A 9,652-nucleotide genomic window follows, 5' to 3' on the forward strand; every position below is an offset into this window, starting at 1 on the left:
ACATAGCAGAAAATTATACCTTGCCTCAGGGGAGATGGGCACGGGCTCAGCAGCTTGCAGTGAGCGAGACTCGTAGCAGGGGACGGCAGCGGCGGCGGCGGCGTGACTGCGCATGCAGGCGACCAACACCTACACAAACTTGGCGATTATGGCAAGATGAACACCTAATTTCACTGGAGCTGGTGCTCAGAACATGATGAACGGAGACAGTTTTGTCCCGAACTTGATGAACTGTTGGTTAGTTTTGTGTCGATTGGCGAATCGTCAATTTTTTCGTAGGTTTTTTTTCGCGGGTTTTTTTCGTTCGAGGCATCGCTCCCCTTTTGGTTGGGTTTTTTATTGAGGAGGTCGTTACGTGCGGGAAGTTGGGAGGTGGGATGAGAGACAAAAATAAATCAGACGAAGGGTGGGAGGTGGGACAAAAAAAAACCATGGAACAGAGACTACCAACTGCTTTATTAGAAGTAGAAGATGCGGTGTTGACGCTCTCCATGGAACGAAGACTACCAACTGCTCTATTAGAAGTAAAAAATGCGATGTTGACGCTCTCTCCTGATCCCCTTTCATTTCCCTCTATTGACGCTGGTAATCGGTGTTGCGGATTTAATTGTTCCCCCTCTTGATTCCTAGTCGTGACCTTGCTCATCCTCACCCTACATGCACCTTAATCTACAGCTCAGCTCACTGGTGCGGCCAAGGGGTGGCCATCTACGGCGCCTGGATTGGCTCCGTGTACGCTTCCTCGATCTCTCCGGCCAGTCAACGGCGACGGAACGATAGCAGGGCTCGATGAGAAGCTGCGCAATGAAGTTGCCAGGTCGTCGATCTTGACAGTGCCGTTGTCGTCGGCGTGGCGATTTGGGCATGGATCTCGTCTTCCGCAGCTAGCTTGGACCCACCATGATTGTGAGGTTGCTGGCGGCATTGTCTTCCATCGCATCGTGGATGTCCCCGAGCGAGGCAGCCCGGCAGGTCGTCTTCATCCTCGACAGTGGCAGACTGACTTCGGTGGTTCATTGTTGTACCTACGGGTCCCCCTTCTCCCTTTCCTGTCTCTCTCATATTTTTTTCTTTTTTCTTATCCTTTTTCTGCATGTGCCTGACTAAATTAATATAATGTGATTAAGGCACAACTTATTATTAGTGAAAGGTATAAATATTTTTATGCCGCCTCCACCTTTTTAGAGTAATTAGTTTATTTGTGATAAGCTATAATGTTACTATTTCCCAAATATAGAAATAATTTTAAGAAGTGAATAGGAAAATAGGTGTGATTGCATTCTACATACGAATGATACCAATCTGTGGATGATGTCACTTGTATAATAGAATAAGCTTGAAATATCAGATAATATAGTGTGGACAATTGGTATTATTGAACTATTTTTCCAAGAAATATTGTTGAATGTCTCCAATACTTCTGGGAATAATAAATCATGTCCGTGCTGTCATATCATGTTAGCATAGAACGTCTTTCTATTGCGTCTCGCAAGCCAGCATATAATTCCGTTCTTAGGTTTCCTTGATGTCTTTTGATCCAGTCTGGCTGTAGTGCAGAATGCATGCAAGGGCATCCACATTGTACTGAAATTTAAGCTTTTCACACATGTGTTTCAATTGGTTAGTACATTGTTGTATATCATTCTCATAGTATTCCAACATTCTACATGCTTTCTCTTGCACTTTGCACCTTCTTTTAATACTTAATCTATATTTCCTCTGTACCTATCTTCTTCATAGGGGAATAATAGTGAATACTGCATAGCCAAGTTCTCTGATATTCTTCTCGGCCTCATGTCTTTGTACTGAACAATGATATCTTGTCCTTTTATATTCTCTGTTTCATCATGCACAATTATGGCTGCAACTTCATTTGCATATGGCATGCCATGCCGTCTTAATCTCACTCTATGATAATCAACTTCTTCGAATTTACCCATTGCCATTCTGAGTGTTTCGTTTTGAGCTGATATTCTGAATGTTTTTCTATTCTATTATCTCCATCGAAAATATTTTAAGGCCCTCGACTATGTGAGGATCTGTTGACTCCCCTTTATCTTCTGATGTTGACGTGTTAACCATGTTTTTACCTCATTTGTAGTGTCATAGGTGTACAACTGTGTCATGCATGGTTCTCTTTACCTTCAGGTAGTAGAGTACCTATTTACCTCAACGTACATTGTTTATTTCTGTGCCTACCTTTCCTTCCACTAATGTGAAAGCGACCATGGAGTTATACAATATGATATTTTGCATGTAGTTTTTCCACCTCTTTCCGTTGTATTTCCTTAGTAATTTTCTATGGTAAGACGACAGCGCTCTCTATGGTGGAAAGTCAACCTTGTCCTATTGTCTGCATAGTCCAAAAGATGGCATGCTTCTCGCTCTACCTGAAGTTTTTTCTTTATACCAAAAAATTGCACCACGTCACTCACACTTGCAGCTTGGGTTCCGATGTTCTGAATTTCCATATTTGTCCTTTCCAGTGTCATGTTCATGTTTCTGAATTCAACGTCAATTTAAATATTTCTAATGTCTGGTTGTTCTTGTTCGTACTAATAAAACAACCTTAATAGAACTTACATAGCTGGTGTCTTATTCATTGTCCTGGATTTTTATGTTGTACAGTTTGTGTTAATTTTAGTCATGTACACGTGCATAACAGAAATAGCAGGTTCATGAATGTCCAAATTGTAGATCTTGATTGAATTTTGTTGTTGCTTACCTCGTAATCTTACCAGACGGAGTGATGTTGAATTTTTTTGTCCTGCTGGTTCTTTGTATTCTTCTTTTCCTATATAGTCTTACATCTCTAGCTATCTCTGTTGAATTACTTGCCCTGCATAAATATAAATACCAATGACAAAGTAATAATTGATAACTACTGCCAGGACCAAATGTAACATGTTTTTTATTTAATTGAGCAGTTAAAATTTGTTGCAGGTCATGTGCAACTATAGAGGAGGCCGGGCATGATAACCATTTGTGTACGGTAAATTGTGTAAGATCAAATATTTGCACATCAAATCCACTGAGTTAATGAATTAACTTTTTGTAAGCCTGAAAGAATGAAACACATAGATAGCACAATTCATGTCCAAAGCATCAGCAAGCTAGAATACTGCTTTGAGTATACCTTACTACAGTCATGCATCATGTAAGGAAAGTTTAGAAGTTGAATTCAGAACAGTAAGTAAAGATAGTGGATGATAATAATACCCATAAGGAAATAACTTCGTGAAGATTTTCTTACCGCACGTGGTTCAAAGGTTGTTCTTTTGGCATAGTTGTGCAGTCTGGCACATCTCCGTGTATTATCAAAGGTTGTCTCTTTTTCTTGTCTCCAAGTTTCATTCTCCTCCCATCTTTTAAATAGATGTTGACTGAATTCACATGAATAAGCTAATAATTTATTTTTTCCCCATCCAAGCTTAAATCACAAACCCACATGTGCCTATCTTGAATTGTTGCATTATATATTCTAGTTGTAACATTCTTGTGATACAACCTATTAAAGATTCATGGTAAGTAACGGATCAGCTTGTTGGATTGTCTATTTGATGCTTTTAACCATCTCGGCAGGTTTCTCACATTTTTGCTATGTGTCCCACCATTTATTTTGTTTGTTTCTTCCTGCACAATAGAGAATGCATATATGATTAAAGAAGATGATATTGTAAAATTGTTACAGTACAGATCAAGGTTATGAAGATTTATGATTTTGATTATTTTTTTCAGCTTACATATTTTCGTCTTTGTTGTAGAAGACTAGAAGTAAAGGAGATCAACTTCCAAGACCAGTGGATGTAAAGTTCCAATCTTCACGTGAAAACACAGCTATTGTGAGTATCTTTTACCCTAGTGTTGACGTTACCTGCAAGTCCATAAAGCATATATTTAATGAATCATAGGATCGTAACTGAGGATGGCAAGTTCATGTACAGTAAGTCAGTAACGAGTTAAAAATCCCAAGTGGGACTTAGGGCCCGACCTGAGTTTACAAGCTATTTGATTGTGTTGTCATACCTTGAATTGAAGACGTCAGTTGCACGGTCGTTTCTGTTCTCGCTATTAAGAAAAGATTTAACTTTACGTCAGTTCTTTACAATATCTGCAGATGGTACTTACTGGAGGTGGTCTGCTCACTCGATGTTGCTGATGGCGCAATCTAGGAGATTTAGGCGCTTGCTCGTGTTTTTTTTTGGGAAAGCCATCATGGTGGTGTATATATTTTTATAATATTACAAAATCAATTTCAGTGAATGTGTCCTACTTCAGTTCTAGAGGATGCTTAATTAATAAGTTCAATAGTAGATGCATAGAGATATATAGAGAGAGACTTGAACCTTCTGTAGGTTATTAAGTATCTAAATTTGGCTGTGGGGTGAACCATCAGTACAAGTCGAAGATAGAATTGCCATGGTCGTGCACTCGTTTGTAAATCACAATAATTAGATGAAACTATTGATGCACTATCAAAGCCCTTGCCATCTTCGGACGTGATCCTACGGGGTTGCAAGTGGCATGGGTTTGGGTTTTAAAAAAGTTGAAGAACTAAAATTAGAGGACGTGCATGCTAATGATCAGTGTAGGACTGCATAGTTTGGGAGAAGCTATCAGCGTGTCTACCTTGACTTGGACCGCTACTCAAGCTGCATATTGCTGTGAGCCATCTTGGAAGCATGTGCTTTCCAGCCGTATCTGCTTGGCATCTTCCTTTTCTTTGCAATCCATGGATTATCAGCTTTAGAGGAGTAGGACGCAGGGCTGGAAAGCTAGATTATTGCATGGAAGGCTGATTGTTCCGTGGTAGTGCACCAACGTAATGGCGGCGAAGATGGTGCAGCCAAGCTGGAGGATTCCTTTGCGTAGGGTTTTCTGTAATTTTTCTAGCCCGTTTCCTCGTGCTTGGTCGTTCGCCTCGATAGGATAGGTTATCTTTTAAGAGAGAAAACGTGTGACGGAAGGATATGTTCCATTGTAATGGCAATGGTGGGTAATTTTAAGTTAATCTAATCTAATGGCTATAGATTATTTTATCTATTCAATTAATGGTTGGATGTTTCGATTTTTTGTGGTAATTTCTATCTTAATTTTCTTTTTTCTGGTTAGCCCGTAAATTACTTTTAGTATATAAATAGATATTAATCTTTTGTTTTGAATCTTATGGATCTGAATATTCATGCCACAATAAAGAAGATTGCATTGATAAATATGTCAGGTAGCATTCCACATCAAAAATTCTGTTTTTATCATTTACCTACTCGAGGACGAACAGGAATTAAGCTTGGGGATGCTTGATACGTCTCCGGCGTATTTATAATTTTTGATTGTTCCATGCTATTATATTATCTGTTTTGAATGTTTTATATGCATTAATATGCTATTTTATATTATTTTTTGGGACAAATCTATTAACCTATAACCTAGTGCCAATTTATGTTTTTCCTTGTTTTTGAGTTTTACATAAAAGGAATACCAACCGGAGTCCAAACGAGCTGAAACTTTACGACGATTTTTTATGGACCAGAAGAAGCCCACGAAGTACCGGAGATGGACCAAAGAAGCCACGATGCATCCACAAGGGTGGAGGGCGCGCCCCCTGCCTTGCCGCTGCCTCCTATATCCCCTGACGTGAAACCGACGCCAAAAATTCTTATAAATCCCGAAACCCACAGAAAGAAACCGAGATCGGGAGTTCCGCCGGGACAAGCCTCTGTAGCCACGAAAAACCAATCGAGAGCCCGTTTCGGCACCCTGCCGAAGGGGGAAACCATCATCGGTGGCCATCTTCATCATCCCGGCGGTCTCCATGACAAGGAGGGAGTAGTTCACCCTCAGGGCTGAGGGTATGTACCAATAGCTATGTGTTTGATATCTCTCTCTCTCTCTCGTGTTCTTAATATGGCACAATCTTGATGTACCGCGAGCTTTGTTATTATTTGAATCATATGGAGTTTCTCCCCCTCTACCTTCTTGTGATGAATTGAGTTTTACCTTTGAGGTTTCACTATTATCGGATTGAATATTATTATGGATTTGAGAACACCTGATGTATGTCTTGCGTGGGATACCCGTGGTGACAATGGGGTGTTCCATTGATTCACTTGATGTATGTTTTGGCACTCAACTCGCGGATTCCCGAGATGACATTGGGGTAATCTATGCATAGGGGTTGATGCATGTTTTCGTCCTTGTTTCTCCGGTAGGAATCTTGGGGCACTCTTTGAGGTTCTTTGTGTTGGATTGAATATTATGAATCTGAAGTTGTTTGATGCATATCGTATAATTGACTCACGGATACTTTTGGTGACATTGGTGTATCTAGATGACACTAGGGTTGATTGATGTGTGTCATATGGTGTTATTTTTGTTAGAAGGGAGAGAGGATTGGTGGAATAGTTGTTTTATTGCTTGAGACTCGTGGGCGTATATATAAGAGTACAATGATTAACTTGGAGTACAAGACAAGGCAGGAACAAATTCTAGTCTATCCTATACTTCCTAATATACATTATACTCCACAATTTTACTACGAACTCTAGGGCTGTTTGTGACACTTATAGGAATAGCTCAATGGATTGATCGGAAAGAATAACTTCGAGGTGGTTTCGTACCCTACAAACAATTTCATCTTATGTTCTCCGCGATAGGAAATTTGGAGTGACTCTTTGTCGCACGTTGAGGGATTGCCATATGATTTAATTATGTTATCATTATTGAGAAAACTTGCACTAGTGAAAGTATGAACCCTAGGCCTTGTTTCCAAGCATTGCAATACCATTTTTGCTCACTTTTGTTACTTGCTACCTTGCTGTTTTTATATTTTCAGATTACAAAAACCTATATCTACCATCCATATTACACTTGTATCACCATCTCTTCGCCGAACTAGTGCACCTATACAATTTACCATTGTATTGGATGTGTTGGGGACACAAGATACTCTTTGTTATTTGGTTGCAGGGTTGTTTGAGAGAGACCATGTTCATCCTACGCCTCCCACGGATTGATAAACCTTAGGTTATTCACTTGAGGGAAATTTGCTACTCTCCTACAAAACTCTATGCTTGGAGGCCCAACACGAGTCTACAAGAAGGTTGCGTAGTAGACATCAAGCTCTTTTCTAGCGCCGTTGCTGGGGAGGTTAGTGCTTGAAGGTATATCTTTAAATCTTGCAATTGAATCTTTTAGTTTCTTGTTTTATCACTAGTTTAGTCTATAATAGAAAACTACAAAAGAAGGAATTGAGGTTGCCTCATATGCTTCATCATTTTAATGTCGTTCGTGAAAATGATGGAAAGGAAAATTGTGCTCAATTGTTAGAAGAAGAACTCAATAAAATGTTTGGCACTAGATATTTGAATGATGAGCATGATTGCTGTCGGGAGAACGACACCTATGGAATCACTGGGATTCCTTCTACGGTTGGCGGGCGCAGGGTTGTGCAAAGAGCGGGTCTGACAGGAAGCACGCGGATCGTTTACCCAGGTTCGGGCCGCGAAGATTCGTAATACCCTAGTCCTGCTTTGGTGGATGTATTTGAGTGTTCTTGTGTTCTTGAGCTAGCTACGGGGTGTAACTTGCCCAAAAGATCCAAATCCTTCTCTTGGTCGCCTCGGGCCTCCTTTTATAGGAAAAAGGGGTTGCCACAGTGGCACACAAGAGGTGGAAAGGTCTACAGTCGATAAGCCTATCCTCTGGTTCCGTCGGACAAACGCATTTAATGCGCTGTCGACGTGCCCCTCTCACTGTTGGAAATATGCCCTAGAGGCAATAATAAATTGGTTGTTATTATATTTCCTTGTTCATGATAATCGTTTATTATCCATGCTAGAATTATATTGATAGGAAACTCAGATACATGTGTGGATACATAGACAACACCATGTCCCTAGTAAGCCTCTAGTTGACTAGCTCGTTGATCAATAGATGGTTACGGTTTCCTGACCATGGACATTGGATGTCGTTGATAACGGGATCACATCATTAGGAGAATGATGTGATGGACAAGACCCAATCCTAAGCCTAGCACAAGATCGTGTAGTTCGTTTGCTAAGAGCTTTTCTAATGTCAAGTATCATTTCCTTAGACCATGAGATTGTGCAACTCCCGGATACCGTAGGAATGCTTTGGGTGTACCAAACGTCACAACGTAACTGGGTGGCTATAAAGGTGCACTACAGGTATCTCCGAAAGTGTCTGTTGGGTTGGCACGAATCGAGACTGGGATTTGTCACTCCGTGTAAACGGAGAGGTATCTCTGGGCCCACTCGGTAGGACATCATCATAATGTGCACAATGTGACCAAGGAGTTGATCACGGGATGATGTGTTACGGAACGAGTAAAGAGACTTGCCGGTAACGAGATTGAACAAGGTATCGGGATACCGACGATCGAATCTCGGGCAAGTAGCATACCGATAGACAAACGGAATTGAATACGGGATTGATTGAATCCCCGACATCGTGGTTCATCCGATGAGATCATCGTGGAACATGTGGGAGCCAACATGGGTATCCAGATCCCGTTGTTGGTTATTGGCCGGAGAACGTCTCGGTCATGTCTGCATGGTTCCCGAACCCGTAGGGTCTACACACTTAAGGTTCGATGATGCTAGGGTTATAGGGAAAGCATGTACGTGGTTACCGGAATGTTGTTCGGAGTCCTGGATGAGATCCCGGACGTCACGAGGAGTTCCGGAATGGTCCGGAGGTAAAATTTATATATGGGAAGTCCTGTTTTGGTCACCGGAAAAGTTTCGGGTGCTATCGGTAATGTACCGGGACCACCGGGAGGGTCCCGGGGGTCCACCAGGTGGGGCCACCGGCCCCAGAGGGCTGCGTGGGCCAAGTGTGGGAGGGGACCAGCCCCAGGTGGGCTGGTGCACCCCCACAAGAGGCCCAGGCGCAGGAAGGGAGGGAGGTCCAGAGGGAGGGGAATGGCGCCCCCTCCTAGGTGCCTTAGAAGCCCCTCCTGGCCGCACCCTCCTTGGAGGAGGGCCTAGATGCGGCCCCCCTCCCTCCCTATATATAGTGGGGGTTGGGGGCAGCAACACCCAAGTTGGCGATCTCCCTCTCCCCTCCCCTGTTCCTCCTCTCCCGCGAGTGCTTGGCGAAGCCCTGGGGAGCCACGCTCCTCCACACCACCACGCCGTCGTGCTGCTGCTGCTGGAGTCTTCCCCAACCTCTCTCCTCTCTCCTTGCTGGATCAAGGCGTGGGAGACGTCACCGGGCTGACGTGTGTTGAACGCGGAGGCGCGTGGTTCGGCGCTTAGATCGGAATCAACCGCGATCTGAATCGCTACGAGTACGACTCCTTCATCCGCGTTCTTGCAACGCTTCCGCATCGCGATCTACAAGGGTATGTAGATTCACTCCCTTCCCTCGTTGCTAGATAACTCCATAGATTGATCTTGGTGATGCGTAGAAAATTTTGAATTTCTGCTACGTTCCCCAACAGTGGCATCATGAGCTAGGTCTATGCGTAGTTTCTATGCACGAGTAGAACACAAAGTAGTTGTGGGCGTCGATTTTGTCAATTTACTTGCCGTTACTAGTCTTATCTTGATTCGGCGGCATCGTGGGATGAAGCGGCCCGGACCGACCTTACACGTACACTTACGTGAGACAGGTTCCACCGACTGACATG

General features: G+C 42.6%; 1 long non-coding RNA gene across 2 annotated transcripts; it reads left to right on the top strand.

Moving 5' to 3' along the window:
* The first annotated feature begins 396 nt into the window (after positions 1-396).
* On the top strand, positions 397-4,472 carry LOC123168502 (uncharacterized). 2 transcript variants are annotated; one of them, XR_006484388.1, is made up of 3 exons: positions 397-585; positions 676-3,842; positions 4,118-4,472. It is a non-coding gene; the product is annotated as an uncharacterized lncRNA (long non-coding RNA). The 2 variants fall into 2 exon arrangements; XR_006484387.1 differs by lacking the exon at positions 397-585 and having other exon boundaries at positions 592-3,842.
* Positions 4,473-9,652: the final 5,180 nt, after the last annotated feature.

The sequence above is a fragment of the Triticum aestivum genome, chromosome 7D (genome assembly GCF_018294505.1).
Source record: "Triticum aestivum cultivar Chinese Spring chromosome 7D, IWGSC CS RefSeq v2.1, whole genome shotgun sequence".
In the NCBI taxonomy this organism is placed as follows: Eukaryota; Viridiplantae; Streptophyta; class Magnoliopsida; order Poales; family Poaceae; genus Triticum; species Triticum aestivum.